An 18,721-nucleotide genomic window follows, 5' to 3' on the forward strand; every position below is an offset into this window, starting at 1 on the left:
TCTCGATGAGAACTGATTGTAAAAAGTCTACCAAATAAAAAAGAAAAAAATTTGAATAAATCAGGAATATTTACATGTATTGCAATAGTAGTCACAAGGCATTGCAATGCTTCTTCAATTTCAATTAAAACTCCGTTTCAAAAAATTCAGCATTTCTGTCAATAGAGGATTGGAAAAATTTGTGGCGGATCGGTATCAACAGGACGCCGAGAGGTCGAGGCATCAACGCGGCGCAACACCTCCCGGGCGATCCGCGGGTACCAACCGCCAACACTAGAGGGCTACGACGACAACGAGTCTGTCTGTCTAACTCGCTAGCGGTCGAATATACGAGCGATTGATATAAATACCGCACCTAGCGAGACTCCCTCTACGTCTAAGGCAGGGACTACCGGGCATAGCCTTACTGACGAGTCCACCGGTAGTCCCGGGACGAAACACAACTCTCCCTCCCTTTTCATAAGCCTCAAATTGAATTTATTACTCCTTAACGTGCTCGTTTGTCACTTGCTAAGTTGAAACCGTAAAAGCATAATACCTATAATAGCTTTTGTAATAATATAATAAGCGTAGTATCGAGGGAAACCCCTGGGCAATTAAGAAGGTCCACTTGACCATGGGTCACCCACGTTGTGGAACGTGTGCGTGCCAGGTATACCGGAGCCATGGTATAAGAGGTAGCCGTTAGTGAGTTGATGAGGGTAAGGTCAGTGTCACGTCGGAGACACAATAAATCACGAAGCCGATTGATCGCCGGTGATCTCCTCGCGTCGCAGTTCGAACGTTTCACGAATAAGGTGAAGAAATTGAACTTTGTATATGATAATATAATTTATTATGCAAATCCAACAGAGTGATGGCTCAAAGTGTGACAAGAGACTGCTTCTAAATGTTTCAGCAGACTGGGGCGAGCGCTTATTTTGGAGGGTTTTTATACTGAGGTTTTAGTTCCTCTGGAGGGGTTATCGCCTGTATCTCAGAGACGCCTATCTGTTCATGATTAAACACTTAGACGCTATAACCGCAACATTTCCAATAGAAGCTGGCATATCCCAAGGCAGTGCCCTCGGACCTTTGCTGTTCACCATCTACACTGCCGATTTACCAACTTTAACAGAGATAACTACAGCGACATTTGCTGGTGATACAGCCTTATTAGCATCCCACTCAGACCCGATAATTGCCTCTTCAACTCTCCAGCGAGGTCTCGACTCTATGGAAAACTGGTTGCACAAATGACACTTCAAAATAAATGAAAATAAATCCAGTCATATAACCTTCACGCTGCGAAAACAATCCTGCTCACAGGTGACCATAAATAATATTCCAATTCCAAACAAAAATACATCCTGGACAGAAGAATGACATGGAAACAGCACATCTTAGATAAATCCAAACAACTGAAATCAAAACTAAAAAAATTCTACTGGCTCATTGGCAGACGCTCCAACTTGAACATGCAGAGTAAAATAATTCTATATAAAGCCATATTAAAACCTATTTGGACCTATGGGATCCAACTATGGGGAACAGCGAGTAGTTCCAACATAGAAATTCTCCAACGATTCCAATCAAAAACTCTAAGATCCTTGATAGATGCACCTTGGTATGTTACCAAGGAAATAATACGTCGCAACCCTAAGATACTTGCAGTTGAAGAAGAAATATACAAATTTAGAAACAGATATAATACAAGAGTTAACAACCATCAAAACCCATTAGTTACTCAATTACTTCCCACGACGGGTCAGATTCGCAGGCTAAAAAGACATTATCCAGATTTAAACATTATGATTTAAACATTAGATTCAGCTAGAATCAAACATACGATAATCATTTATTATTGACGTTATAGTACCACGCCAGAATAATTTATAGTTCTCAATGAGAATTGATTGTAAATTACTTCCAAATAAAAAAAAAAATGTATACGATCCTGATATAGAAGACCTGTTTTATTTATAATTGTCTTAATTTTCTTCGTTAATTATATAATTATAAATTCGAAATGATGTATTATCCAAACTATGTGCAAGCATACTGCATTTAATATATAAAGCATATCTGGTTTAAAGCAATTAATAAATAAATAAATGAATTAATAAGTAATTAAATGTAGATATATAACTTTACATATATTAAAGGTACTATATACCTTCAAAGATGAAATATGCCAGGCAGCGTATATCTGAATAAATTAGTAACCAAATCATGGACTTTAACCTGATTTAACTTTATGATCCTAGAGTCAATTGCCAATTTGATAGATATAAATTACGTTTAAAGTTTAATAGTCACTAATCTTCTATTAAACGAGAGATGTTCAACATTTAGATGCTCTTAATGAAACACTATTAAAAGACTAATCTTGTCTTCATTCATTGCTTTTGTTTATTAGTTTTATGCTTAATATTTCTATATTTTTCTAATCTAATTAATAATTATTCTATATTCTTTAAACCCTTATATTTTTCTTACTTATGGTCAATTAATTGCCAATTTTTTTCAATTCGAACGAATTAAATTCTTGTACTGAAATTAGTTGTAAAAATAGTTCTGCTCTTAAAGTATATAAATCTAAAAACTTTAACGCAGCTATGGCTTTGTCAATAATGTCAATTTTAATAAAGAATTTAATAAATTGCATAATTACAATATAATATGCAATACGATGGAATGAGTGATTTAGTATAAAAAATTCATGTAACCATAAGGGAATATACAGTTTCGAATTACTCCAACAGTTAATAATATTATCTTGTTTGTATTTCATAAAAAAAAGTTTTGCTAATTACTGTTATTATTAACGCGTGTCGGATTCCGCCTGTTGCGCTGTGTCATAGCCGATACAGATATCTTACATTTATTCAGAACTGTATGAATCAGAATTGTATTAACAAATATGTTACTGCTGCGAGTTCTACATCTAAACGTAGACTCCACTCATTTAGGCAAAGACTTTTCTTACTTTTAGCGCAGTCAGAAGATAATAACAAATATATTTAGCTTGTTTAGGCCAATTAAGGGCCGAGAGTGTATATTAATGAGGTATGTTCATGCTTGGTACTGCACGCACCTGAGTAAAAACTGTCTTTTGGTTTCGAGTTCGAGATCGTTACGTTCGATCAAACGTACGATTTGATTATATTCGATTTTCAGATCAAACATTATTTTATTTTCTTAAAAACGTATTTTTGTTCGTAAAAAGACTGTTGAAGTGGTTACCACTTCTAAGAAAACTCTACATCTTTTCTCAAGCAGTGAAGCCATCGACAGCGCGTAGACAAAAGACTGCGACAAAGTCAGACCATAAACAGTAGACAGGCGACGTTGGCATCGGGGTTTTCAGTTATTGGGTAACACAGCTAGCGTGCGGATCTGGACCAGCTCAAATTGTATTCTTACTTATAATTACACTTCTATTCAAAAATATTTCCTGCCTTACAATTTATGCACGTGTTTTCTCTGTTTACACATCGGATAACCTCAACAAAGACAAATTTATTTTGTTGCTTAGCAGCAGTTTTTCTCTTGCTGATGTATGTAGGAATGTTATATCATTACACATATCGTGTGTATTCAAAAGACATTATTGAAAAGACTAAGATGGCAAATTGTGAAGAGGAACAATTTTCAAGCGAGGAAAATCTAACGCTGGAAGAATTAAGAAACAAGCTTGCAGAGACGAATCTACCAATATCTGGTGCAAGATCAGTGTTGGTTGCCAGGGTAAATCGAGCGTGTAGTGCTGGACAACCAAATCTCAAAGAGCTAGAAAGATTCACGGTGAAAGGTTCACGGAGAAGCGAGGTTCGGGGACCTTACCAAAAACTAAGAGTGATCGATATGAAGACGAAAATCTCGAGAAGCTTAAGACAAAAGAATTAAAGTGTTGGTTGCCAGGGTAAATCGAGCGTGTAGTGCTGGACAACCAAATCTCAAAGAGCTAGAAAGATTCACGGAGAAGCGAGGTTCGGGGACCATACCAAAAACTAAGAGTGATCGATATGAAGACGAAAATCTCGAGAAGCTTAAGACAAAAGAATTAAGAGAACGTCTGGCTAGTATGGGGTTAGAGACGAGAGGAAGAAAAGCAGAATTACGTAAGCGACTACAGGCGGCCATGGAAGAAGAAGATGCGTCGTCGGAAGACGATGAAGAAGACGAAAGAGATGTGTATCAGAATTGTGACAAATGCCGTAGAAAAACACGTGGGCAGAGTGCAACAAATTATAAATGCAAGCCATAACCGAAGTATTAAGAAGACACCATTTGAACTACTAATCGGAGAACAAATAAGACTTAAGGGAGACCAGGAATTAAAGCAGCTGATAGACGAAGAACTGGTGAATATTTTTGAAGAAGATCGCACGAAGATGAGATTAAAGGCCAAGGAAAATATTGCAAAAATCCAGGAAGAAAACAAAAGAACATACGACAAACGTCGTGAAACTGCCACGAAATATAAAATTGGTGATTTAGTGGCAATTGAACGTACTCAGTTCGGAACAGGTACAAAGTTACTACCAAAGTTTTTGGGTCCATACAAAGTAACATCGGTAAAGGGAAAGGATCGTTACGAAGTCATCAAAGTGAGTGAGCAAGAAGGACCGCGGAAAACAAGCTCCGCAGTTGATCATATAAAGCCATGGGTTAAACCATTCGAATATGACGAGGATACCGAAGATGATGACGATTTTGAAGACAACGAAGGATAATCGTCATCCATTGAGGTTGATAGTCGATGCAGAATAGCAAGAAATCAGGAGCACAAGAGAAATTAGTAATGATGGGCACATCTGAGGGCAGATGTGTTTATCAGAATGGCCGAATTGTGGGATAGTGTGACATCAGGGAAGGACGTGGCGTGAGGGGTAGTTTTAAAAAAAAGTGAGCATGGGAAACATTGTAACGAGAGTTGAGAGAGTCAGAGTTGAATTTATCGTTGTCGTGTGAAGATCGCTGTGTTGTATCGTAGAAGTAGTGAGTAACGAATACGTGAAACGGGGTTTTATGTTCGATTTCGTGTGAGTGCAAACGATATTGTATTAATCATACTGTTACCTACAAGCTAATAATATAACATTCCTACATATATTTATTATCTTGCTGAATTACATGTAACTAGTGTCACATCCCACGCCCCGCACGATCCGTAGCGCGAAAGTAAAATTGGTCATTTCTTTCAAATCAAGGTAATTTAAAACGTTTATTTGAAACCGCGTTTACAGTATTTGAAGTGAAAAGCAGTTAGAGCCGCTAAAAGCTATATCTTGCGAAAATTTATCTAACTATGTTTTTATATTTATCTAATTATGTTTTTATAACGATATTAAGACAATTTAAATTGTAAACAAAGTCGGCAGTTTGAACAAACGTTGGGGATCTTCAAGAATATTTTCAAAAGAAAGACCTCGATGTTTTTTCATCTCCGACAGATATAAATAAATGTAGCGACTCAGAGAAGTCAATAATAATTACCGTTTGTCTACCGAAGAGTTAATTACCATTTGTTAACCGAAGAGGTTACATCCAGTCTGTCAATCAATTGTCAATATCGAAATCGAGTAAGATTCGAATAAATCGTTGCATATTGATAATTTATTTCCAACAACTTTAATCCTTTCCCGTGCCAGTATTCCCGCACATAGCAGGTTAGCCGAAAGTAGAACTTATTGCCAGTTGCTTTAAACGCTATTTAACGCTACCTGTTTCGTATCATCACGTTCAAGCAAACGCGGCAATTAAATAGAACGTAACAATTGAACTATGTACAGAGTAGTTGGTAACTGGTGGTACAAGCGGAAAGGAGGTGATTCTACGCGAAAAAAAGAAGTCGAAAATATAGAATAAAAAATTCTTTTTTTATTTTTTTTTTTTTTTAATTTTTGATAAAGTTTTTGACGTGATAAAGTGCACGCGTACCGAGCGAAAATTCAAAGTCGATTTTCTCGAAAACAAAGCCTTGAACGAAAAATTTTTATTCTATATTTTCGACTTCTTTTTTCGCGTAGAATCCACCCCCTTTCCGCTTGTACCACCAGTTACTAACCACCCTGTATATTATGACATGTAACGTTGACCATATATAATTCTCGTATTCATATACATTTAGATTCCTAATATCTTTATAAATCTTATCTGCTTGGATTTTTGACTCCAGAATTCTTAATAGTTTCTTCTTTATTGACTCTACTAGTATGAAATTTTTTAATAGACAATTATGTCCACTTTTATGTGGTACTTTTTTTTATAAATGAAATACCAGTTCTGTCGTTTCCTCTTCCATTTTTAACACATAGCTCATAGAGTACCTTGATATATTGCCTGGGAAATGCATATATCGGTTTTACTTTGTTGTAGACATTGGTAGTCACAGCATCCTCTTAGAGAATACATTTTGGATATTTTGCAGCTTGTCAGATATATCGTAACCCGTAAATATGTTGGGCGTACATAAGAGCGAGATTGATACAACTGCGTCGCATAATTTACATTTTCCCCAGTTATAAGATTTTTCTATAATAAATGATCTCCAAATTGTCCAAAGTACAATTTCTTGCTTTTGGTACATAGTATTGTAACTAGCTTTGCCAAAGGTTTCCCACGAGGAGAAAAGGACTCCCAAATGAGGCTATTACTGAACTCCTTCTCACGCTTTTCCATTAATTTTCAGTGCTCCTCATGTCCGCTACTTATGTAGTCCTATTACATGATCCCCCTTTTTGGGTCTGGATATCCAGATCCCACGTTATTATATCATCGGTAAATATTAGAATAGTTTCCATTTTATTTTCCATATCTTCTATTTTTTAATTCCATCTGTCTGTAGATGTCTTGTCTTTATAAAAAATTCACTGCTTTGAAAGAATGATAAGAATTAAGATCAGAAATTTTAAAAAGGGCAAATCCTAGTACAACAAAATATACAAACAGTCAAAAAGATTGGTAAGATATTGGTACTGAGAACGGAAAAAATGTAATAAAACCTAGTAATAAGAGAAAAATTCGTAGAAAAAATTGGGAAAGTCTACCAGTGTTCAAACTACGAAACATACAGTAAGCAGATACTACAATTTGTCTCGTTATTAAGATGTCGCGCGATGAGGAAGAGGCTTTCATACTACGTCACTAAATTCCTTTATATCTACGTCTCGCTATTGACAATGTTAACGCGAGAAGTCATGACGAAAATGGCTCGCTGCTGTTTCGTGGACAGATGCACATTACTTTACAATGACTGCTGCGTGCGTATTGTTAGCATCGAAGCGTCTAATACGCATTCATAAAGTGACGCTTTATGTATAATGGGCCGAAGAGTTCATAAAACGTCTGGACAACTATAAAGAAAATTCGATGCTAACAAAATAGGATCTCACTCATCGGTAAGGAGGATTGGGAATTCTGTACCGAGATATGTAAGGTAAGAGAAAGATTAGGTACAAATTAGTGCTCAAAAATAGAAAAATGGCTACAAGATAAACACACAAAAGCAAACTCGAGTAAATGCAACCATATTACATTTACACTAAGAAAACGGAAACCAACAAACATCCAATTGAATGGTACGCACATAACACAAACAAGGCAAGTTAGATACCTAGCACTCCACTTAGACACGCAACTTACATGGAAGCGACATACTAAATCAATTATACATGTACTGGCTAACTAGTCGAAACTCTAAACTCGGCATAGCAAATAAACTAAAAATCTACAAAACGATAATAAAACCAATTTGGACGTACGGAATACCACTATGGGGAACAGCAGCAATAAGCCACATAAATAAACTAGAGTCGCTACAATCGAAGATGCTGAGAACAACAGTCAACGCCCCATGGTATGTCAGAAACGAGGATATACGCAAAGACTTAAAAATACCAACGATCAAAGAAGAAATTGGCAGGTACGCAGTAAAATACAAGGAAAGAATGGCAACACATCCAAACCAGCTGGCTGCCGAAGCGAGCAAAACTCTGACAGAAAGAAGACTAAAAAGAAAACACTCCACTGACCTCACTAAAGAAATAAAATAGGCAAACTCGAAGATGGTATCCCGCTGGGGATAGCCATCCATATGTTATTTAGCAATTAAGATAGAAAAATTTATCAAATGTCCAGCTGGACAAATTGTTAAGTACAAATTAAATAATAATAAAAAAAAAATTTTCTTACATGGAACTATACACATATATTTTAGTGTATCAATCGGTCTATGTCGGCATTCCTTATAAAAAGGTATTAATTTATTTATATCGAAGAACTATTAGCTTAGCAGATATTTTTAATATTTTGTGAAATTAAATGAGAGACAAGAAAAGACACGAAACGGTATTCTTCGTTTGCACTGTTTACATTGTTCTTGTCTTTCATACGTTAAATCTGATAATTTAAAGTTAAAATCAAACTAGTTACTAATTAGAAATTAAAGTTAAACTAATAAAAGCTAAACGATTTTTGTTCAAACATTTTTTCCATGACTTTAATCCCTCGTAAGATGAATATTAGAATTACCGTTTTCAGTTAAACGAAACACCTATCGGAACTTGACTAAAGAAGAATTTAAAAAAAAAAAGGTAGTGAAAGTAGATTTAAAAAACTACTCGTTAATATTTACATTTACATTTAATGAAATTAATAGATATGGTAATGAGTTATTTCTGTACATACATATGTACATTACTTCCTTTCAGTTTTCCTTTATTTATCACAATCTTTTTTCTCATCCCAATTGACTACTTTCACTAAAAACAATTTGCTTCTGTTCTTAGCTTTTACCTTATAAGGCTGGTAATTTTTCCATCTATTTACTTGCAACTTCCTGTGTTCTTTTCATAAAATAAAACTTGCTTTATAAACATAACATTTCTAAGAGTATTTCAAAGTGATTCTTCGAAATATGTATTATTGTTTAGAAATACAAATAAATAAAGGAAGTAAGAGAATTAAAGGAACGCATTATACTACTTCTTCTAAAGAATCTTGTTTCTAAAAAATTAATTTAAAAATTACCGGAATATCGATACGTGATACGTAAAATTTAACGTGAATCTTCGTTATACATATTCAATGCCTATCATCTCTACGCATAATAAATAAAAAGCTAGTTTTACTGCTAAAAGAAATAAAAGCTTCCAGTTAAAATAAAGATACATGTTGAATTATGAAAACTTCGGAAACGAAATTGCGATTAAAAATTTGCTAAAAATTAAAGTCTGTAAATAATTAAAAACAGCCACAAACAATATTTCTATACTACAATCATCCTTTCATTCCATCCTCTCTCCTCGAATAATCGAAAGTTCGATTAACCATAAATATATAATATAGCAACGAGCAAGAAAATGTTTACAATCGATACTTCCATGAATGTGTATTGGTAACTTTTATGCTAAATATGTTGTATCCTATTGACAATAGTTGTCTATTCTATGATATACATATAACTTACCTAGATCTCTCTATTTCTCATATCAAATATAATTCCGTTTTATAAAATCATGTCTTCTTTGTATCGTTCCTCTTTTAAGTTTCCTTTTGTATAACATTGTCCATATATGTAATAATTAGATCAGATGTTTATGTTTTTAAGAGAATTTAAAAATGAAATTATATAAAAATTGATGAAATATCAAGAAAATATCATTATTTCGCTCATTAATTATTTTGGAAAAAGAAAGGTCAAGTTGAAAATACATCATTAAATAAAATTAGAGAAACAAAGGAGTAATTATTCGAAATAGGGGCCTTGTCAATTACAGTGACGTTAAAATGTGTTGTCAAGGTCAATATTTGAATTTAGTTAAAGTTTTTAACGAATGTCTTGGAAACTAAGGCCATGTTCAACTGGACAAATTGCAAAGTGCAAATTAAATAATAATAATAATAATAATAATAATAATAAACTACGGCCAAGCAACAGTTGTATAGGAAACGGTGTGTATAGGGAAAAATTGTTCAGATTGTTGATTTTGACGATACATTTCGCGGTTATTGAAATTGGCGAGGTTGCTTCTATTTCAAATAATGATCGATTACCAATAAAAGGAAATAAAGCAAATATAATTCATCAATTCAAATTACATCGCTACCAAAATTACAATGCAAAAATGTACAGGATGTACATAACATGCAAAAATATATAAAATATCCGAAACTATGGTTACAGTAACATTTAACGTTTATATTACATGTTTTTAATTATCGATAGATTATTGTAATTATTTAATCTCGATTACATTTTTTTTAATCCTATGTACTAAAGTAAATTAAATTTCTACAATAAAATGTATTTTTTATAATATCTAACAGTTAAAATCTCTATATGGATTTTATAAAACTAAATTTCCATAAAATTAAAATTGCATAAACATTAGTTCGAGAGTAACAATTAACAACAAATATCGACAAACATATTGGAGCAGAAACATGTATGCAATACAACAGCAGTGCAACTACAATTAGACGCATCTTAATTTCGAATGATTTGAGGCTCGGTAAGAGTAAGACGTCAATCAGGATAAGCGAGTCTGCAATATGCAGCGAGCAATGGAGACTGCTTGTTGTAAAGGCTGGTTCAGACGCGGCCAGTACATTAACCGAGTAGCAAGTAAAGCCGAATTTACACTGTTTCGTCGCGGGCGATCACTGCGGATGATTCATGAAAGAAAAGTCGTTTTCATTCTCGTTTTATTCGCAATAATCCTCTAGAGTGAACGGGTTAAACTCAACTTTACTGGCAGCTCTCGAGTAGTTTGACTAAACTACTGTCCGTGTGTGAACCAGCCTTAAGACGAACGCCTCGAAGGTTAAATGGGATCAACGCCGCGTTGTTCCTACTTGCCGTTAAATTACACTATGCCCTCACGTCCTTTCAATTGTACATACGAATCATCGATGTCACTGTACGTTAATTCAATTTGGATGGAATGAAAGAAAGAAGAAGCCACGGCACTAACCGCACGATTCACTGTCCAACTAACGACTCGTATCGCGCATAACTCGATCATGAAACAACTGGGTTAGCAATTTGGCGGCATGGATCGTTGATCGTCGACACAGGCAAGAGACGCCCACCGTGCATTATCAGAGGGAAAAATATGGATTTGACGAGAAGCAGATGTTACTTTTCACCGATAATCAGCACTCACGCCTAAAAGCTTACGCCGTTACGCTTTTAGTCGTTGTTTTAAATGCGGCTGCATTGCATCACGAAACGAAGTAACCAAGTGGGAGAAAAATCTGATCGTCGATATTTCAGCGAAATCGATGTGTTCCGTCACGGTTTTCATTTCTACGAGGAATTGCGTCTACGCTTATCCTGCTTTTTACAGATGCTCAGCGTAAAGTTATTTTAATAGCTGAAAATGTTAAACTTTTGCCCCTTTTGGGTATATTTCTTCTTAATATTTACAGTTTAAGGCACAGACTGCAATGATTTGAGGATTTTATGACAACTTTTTCAGTTTATTAAATATTTCTTTTAAATTGTAACATGTCATTTTCGGTATATTTCTTGTTGCCATTTTAATTTTAGTTGGAGGATGAGAAAGAATTAAAGAGCAAACACGCTTGGAAGTTGCGACAATCTTTTCAAGTATTTTTCATATTTTAATATGGTTCCAATATCTTTTGTGTCGCTTGTATGTTAAACGAGAGAAGATTCCTTTCAATATATATGTTGCTTTTTTGTACTTTAATCTTAACGCGAGAAAAGAAAAGAATTGGAAAGTATATTTATACTTGTAGATTTAAATATTTTAAATCTTTATGTCAGCACCTAATTAATAATTAAAACTAAATCTTTTCAACCGTAGAAATATTTATACATATTTCTAAATGTGAAAATGTTTATAGGAACCTTTTGTTTGTTAAATAATAAGTGAAAAAATTATAATCAAATCTTTCGATACGATAAGTCTTTCTTATATCGGAAAGGTCAAGTATTTTACTTTTTCTTCTGTTTATCAATTTTTTAATAATAATTGTGCGAGCATTGCTGCAAATAAATAAAAATATAAAAAACAATTACGTTAATGGAATGTTTGTGTATTCAACATTATAATATGATTATTTAAAATAATTTATTCTAGAGAAAAATATATATAGGTAAATAAATAAATCCATAAAGAAGAAAGTAATATCGTGGGGATTATCTCCAGATCCGTTTATCCAGGAAATTAAATATCATTTTTTATCAGTAACGAACATACGAAGCTGCGTTTGGAATAGGAAGATATAAAATTAATTAATTTTTGCTGTATTCATGAAACAACTTCATTGTATCGAAAAGTTGTATTCTTCGATTTAATTTGCGTTTTTGTTTTTGAATTTCTTAAATTTCTTCTGCAATAGTAGTCGATAATCATTTAATTAAATAAGTTATATGTATACATAAAACTAATTATTATATATTAACAATCAAAATTAAGCACTAGAATGATAGTAGATAACTTGTCTGAGATAAGAAATATTATACTATAATTCCTTTAGTGTGTTATACTTTCCGCTATAAAATACGAGTATATCTTACACAAGCAATATCTGTGTCTATATATAAAGGGACATGGAAAAAATAGAGGAAAGACTAGACGGAAGAGAAGAGGAAGTGATGATCATCGGCGGAGACTGGAACGCAAGAACGGGAGAGGAGGGAGGGTCGATAAACGAGGACCTAGGGAGAGAAAAAAACAGACGATCAAAAGACAAGACGATAAACATGGAAGGAAGAACACTGCTAAAGTGTCTGGAAGAGAGAGGCTGGACGATAATCGATGGCAGAGATAAAGAAGGGGAGGAGTGGACCTATATTGAGGAGAGAGAAAACTCAGTAATAGACTATGCGTTTGGCAATCAGGAGGCGACAGAAGAAATAATCGACATGAAAGTAGGAAAAAGAACAGAGTCGGGCCACATGTCGTTAGAAATAGAATATATCTATTATATATATGATATTTAATCAATAACCTACGATGCTAGGATGTTAATTAAATTACAGAAAAGACAGAAATTATTGTATCGCAATATGGCATTAGAACTTTGTAACTGCGTAACATCAGTAAGTGAAGACGAGCAGAAAAATATGAATCGACTCCATGAGAGATCGTGTCAGAGCATTAACATCAGGTTCAACGCTGCAACTGCAATCGTGTGTGTAAGATGCTGTGGCTGGTCGATGAGAGCTCGTCAGTGGTAAATTGGACGTATCAAGCCACATACTTTAACCAGCAGTCCTACTTAAGCTATAGTAGAAAAAGGTATGAAATGGTACACTCGGAGCTTTCATCAAAACATCAGATTTTCTCTATGAATGGAATCAATCGCATAATAATGCTTTATGTTATATTTTAATCACAACCATACAATTAAATGATAAATCAGATGATGCATTTAGAATATCACATGATATGCACCGATCTATATAAATCTATATATATCACAAGCATCGTATAAAATACATACAATTTAAGCACTAAATAATTTAAATGAAATATCGATGTTCGTGAAATATTATAAAATATATTTTTTATTTGACTATTTTAACGCGGTCAGCATACATTAAGCAAGTCAATCATTCAGCATTTTTATGATCCTACTCATATATCTTTGTAATATTATCAGTTTGTTTCTTATATTTATGATACGTCTATTATCTAAGCTTGCAATGGAGGAAAACCTAACACAAAAATAATAGTAATAGAAAAATATATATTTCGTTTTAATTAACACGGAAAGAAAATTACTACAGACCTTGTTAACATTTCACTTTCGAATTAAATTAACAGTTTAATATCTATAAAATATATTTTATAATGTTCGTTCGTTCGAAAAGGAGTTCTCTGAATTAGAAGTATAATTCATGTAAAACTCGTGTTTAGAAGCGATAGATACAAAATAGAAGAGCAACCGATGAGGTAATTGGTTTAAAAATATATCGTCGGCAACTGTGGCCAATTTTACTTAATGCTTCTGTATTTCGAAAATGATTTCCGTCTTTCTGAATATCCTGATAAACATTCATATATTACACCATTTGTATTTGTAGCATAACGTTTCACACATATTGTTATGACTTTAGAGTATTATTTTCATTAATTTTTTAAATATTGCTACCGAATTACAACTCTAGAACTTTTTTTCTTTCGAATAAATTTTAATAAACTTTTTCCTATTGCAATAGTTTATTTATCCTCGACTTTTCATTTTTAATTTGTTCTTCATTTTTTATTTTTTATTTATTCTTCGTTCGCTTTCAAATATTACAAAATTTACAAGAAAGTAATTTTTATCCATCTTGTCCAGCATATTTTTTTAGTAAGTCTTGTGTAAAGTTCCTTATCGATTGTAATTTTGATTTTACCGGGTTCATGCAAAATATTCTAATGGATATTAAATTTAGAACAATATTTAATATATACGAATGCATAGAGAGTTATTAAACGTTTCTCGTCAATATTTATCGTAACACATCGAAGAATAAAGAATTAATGCAAGTGATAGGTTATTCTACTATTGATTATACCATGATTATATTCAATACATCAATATATTATTGATTTTTTTTTATAAACTACTTTTATATTCAATCGTTCTTATTTTTGTTAATTAAATATATACTAGTACTTTATCTTCGTCCCTTGAAAATTTATTTTTTTCTTTTCATCAAACATTGCACAATTTTATGAAACTTTTTATCATTTATTAAATGCATTAATTACATTTTTTCTTTATTGCAATTTGTGCGTTTGTTATAGTCGTTTACTATAAATTCCAGCGTAAAATTAGCTTACTTTTCAATTTATTTCGTTACAATTTCCCATCACCTACAAATATATTCGATCTAGTAGTACCAGTACAAGAACTTGACGAACACATACAGACGTGAATTTATAAAATACGCAAATAGTCGCATTATATGCACGATCATTTCAAAATCGATTGGAAACAAAAGTTCGCTTTTACACGGCTTCGTTGTTTCTTCGCCCATATCAGTCGCAATTCGGACATTTTCCATCGCTTCGTTCCAGCTCTTTTCACAATTCAATTACCCCTACCCTCCCTCCTCCTACATAAACATTTCGTGTCCATTCGCAATTATTGTTTCATCCTGGACTACGTGCGGTTTCTTTTTCGCTTCTGTCTTTTTATTGCTAGTCGAGAGTGACCTTCGACTGACGAGCTCGCAGCGAGATTTGTCTGTTTTAAAATAGCTCGTTTGGTCGCCGCATCTCAAATTTCACGCGAATTCTGACGGAAGCCGATACGCGTGGCGCATGCCTTTCGTCTGCCTCCATCGCGCGTTCCTCTTCTTGTACCATATACCATTCAATCGGCTTCGGATTTAGACGCGAAATGAAGGTGCGCACGCATGTGGAAAGTATTGATATGCGAACAACATATATCCAGTACGACACGCGCGCACAGTACACGCACGTTGAAATATATCAGCAATTGTTTAAACGTTGAACACACGCTCCAATTTCGACCGAACATAATGGCTGAACCTAACCCCAATAAGCAGCAAGTCAGCTTCAGGTATTTGTACCGTAGATTGATTTTCTAGCAATTTCTTTGAAATATCGGTGATACGTTATTTGCTATATTAACTATAAGTGATTGAATTTTTAGAAAGTCTAGCTTTACCGAAGTGTAGATGTTGAAATTTGAAAGTTATAACATATAACCTCTACAGTAAGCGGCTGCAAAAATCAGTTTGATTAATTCCGGAATAGCCGTTCTTACGAAGCTGTTCAAAAATTAATGGGTTGTGTAAAATTCTGTTTAAAGGAAATTTTAGTTCCAACTTCGTCACTTTCTAATAAAAGTAATGTGAAATATGTAACATGGGTAATTTCGGTGTCTAAATTGTTGCATACATTGTAGCGCGATGTTGCCGTTCTCTCCATTTCTGAATTGTTTGTTAGCATGCGCGCGTAGAAAATAGTCAAGACATTTCTTCCTGAGGAGAGAATATCAGTCAGGCATGAAAAATATGGCTTTCGAATCTCGGTGTGTTTTACTTTGTGCGATATTGTCGCGTTACAAATATCTTAAGCAATTTATGTAGAAGTTATAATTGTCCAGTCATATATATATGTAATTATAGATAATATATAATTATATATATATATATTTAAGTATATATATAATTAAAATAGTCATATATATATAACAATGTTGTAATAAAATTTGTTGAAGATAGAATTGATTACTTGGATTCATCGTTTAATAAAATAAAAAAGCCTATTAATACTAAGACGTCAAATAATATGTTAGATTTTTCATTCGAAGTTGCAAAACTATTTTATATTTGTTGATGCCATAATTTGTTCACAATTACCACTTTATAGAAAACTAAAAGGAACAACTATGAAATTACTTCTATTACCAAATTGGAATTAAATAAGCAATATGACAAATTCTAGATAAATGCATAAATATAAAAAGTGAGAAAAAATAACTGAATATATAATAATTATTTAATCAGAAGGTTTCTGATGTAGAATTATAAAAAGATTCTATTTTATGTAATATATTTGTTCAGGTTTCTTTTTTAGTAAAACAATGAAAAGAATAACGTGGAATATTCGATAGATAATATTATAAAACACTTTACAACGATAAATTTTGTAATTTTTCAATAAGGAATTATTTTTGCCAAATTTTTACCCAGACGCACTACGAAAAAAGATAAAATGAACAATTATTCGACTCAGAAAAAAAGCGGAGGAAAGTAATTGGAAAAGATAAAACGAACTTTTTAGTCAACGATAAAAATATTATTTTTAGGAAACATTTGATATACATTAGCCGAAATAATTGTAACAGTATGAATAGCTTTTCCGAATATTTGAAATGATATAAATAGTTTGTAAGTGAGTCAAGTGGCATGCAAGTGTCTTCCGCAGTCTGAAGAAAGGGAAATGACAAGCATCCGACGAATTGGCACTGCTGTTTTAATTCAACACCGACTCAAGTACATACTTACAGTAGTATTCCCAACTATTTATATCTTACGATAATATTAATAATTTTTATCGTATAGATACCATAGATTCAAGCTTTCTCCAAATATTTGGATAAAATGTCTAAGCAAAGCAAAAATAATTTTACTCCGAAGTTATTTAAATACTCTGAATTGAATTAAAATATTTCTGCTCCTTATATTATAATATTTATAATTAATGCGCGGATCAATCTATTATATTAAAAAATAATTTCATAAATATTCCTTAAGGATCGATGTTAATTAAATTGTAAGTGTATTTTTAATTATTTAAAATTTATAGATAAGAGGACTTTATTGTTAAAACGATTTTCTAAACATTAAATAATTTACATTGATCTAGACAGCCAATGCCCATTTATCACTCAAGTGTTCATTATTAAAGTAGAACAGAATGAAAGCGCTCTATTGAAAGAACGAATTGAAATAACAATTCTAGAGAAAATAAAGCAGTTAAGAAACACTGATTCTTTGATCAATTATGTATTTACAACCACAAACTCTTTTTAATGTATCCTAAAGTATAAAAATTACAATTTTTTCCTTCATGAGAATATTGAAACAGGTAACTATAATTTTCTCATTTTCAACGTTGTTTCACAAATTTTGTCAAATCAAAACTCAAAGTGATTGCATTCCAATTACGTCTAAACCAATATATATTGTATACTATAATTATTTCTTTTATAATATACAGATTAGTCTGACAATTCTCCAAGATCACATCATATATACTGCACGCTTACCATTTACCAATTTATTCATCACCAAACAGCTTCAAAGAGACCATCCATTAAAAATGCACTCTTCTCAAAATTTCTCATCTCAACATAAAAATTTATCCTCAACTGGCATCAGAACGACAGAATGTAATCATCATGGAACCACAAGTTGACAATTTATTAACAGCACCAAAACATCTCTCGTACCACGCTTACCGATTATTCTCTCTCGTACACCAAGAAGAGCTTCGAAGCACGTGGATCGGCTCACTAGTATCCTCGTGTGTCACTGCTCAGATCCAATCAGCTGAGATTTTCGCGGTCACTAGCATGATTTTCACTAGGATTTTCATGAAGACGAACGACAACGATGTTCTTGATGTCGATGGCGCCGAGACTATTAGTTCACTGCGACCGGCTTGTCGCGAGCCACCGGCCAGTGCCTAGGACAATATTAGAATCGTCAATCTACAAGCGTCTCCCTCTCCTTCTTGATTCGTCGTTGCCCATCTTCTGACGTGCTTCGTCTAGTCATCTCTTTTCCACTTTACAGCTTCGTTCTCGCTCGTCTTCCTTCACACGACTGTCCTCTTTTCGGCATCGTTTCATCGTCGACGCCATTTCACTTAATATTGTATCTGAATTTATCACAGTTGGTTTATCAGTTGATTAAGGGGGTGTCCTGAATTAGAATGTTCTAAAACAGCGTCTTTTTGTGATTTTTTTAGAAGGAAAGAAACGAAGTAATTGAATTTTCAGGTACGGTTTTATATATATTTAACGAATACGAAAAAATTTTTTTTAAAGTAAAAGAAAAAATTAGAACAGATTTCTAAACCTACTTCATGGGCTGCAGTTTTCAATCGGCGGGAAAGATCCACCTCGTAATTCTTGGCTGAAAGGAAAAACCAAAAAAGAATTAAATTATTCTATATTTTTCTTCTCGATGAACTAAAAAAAATGCAGAAAATTTTGGCGGGTTAAAAAAAAT

General features: G+C 33.2%; 1 protein-coding gene across 1 annotated transcript in view; it reads right to left on the minus strand.

The window, feature by feature from the left end:
- CAP (Cbl-associated protein) overlaps positions 1–18,721 on the minus strand; it is a 379,584-nt gene that overhangs the window by 264,480 nt on the left and 96,383 nt on the right. The window lies entirely within an intron of this gene.

The sequence above is a fragment of the Bombus vancouverensis genome, chromosome 18, assembly GCF_051014615.1.
Source record: "Bombus vancouverensis nearcticus chromosome 18, iyBomVanc1_principal, whole genome shotgun sequence".
NCBI lineage: Eukaryota > Metazoa > Arthropoda > Insecta > Hymenoptera > Apidae > Bombus > Bombus vancouverensis.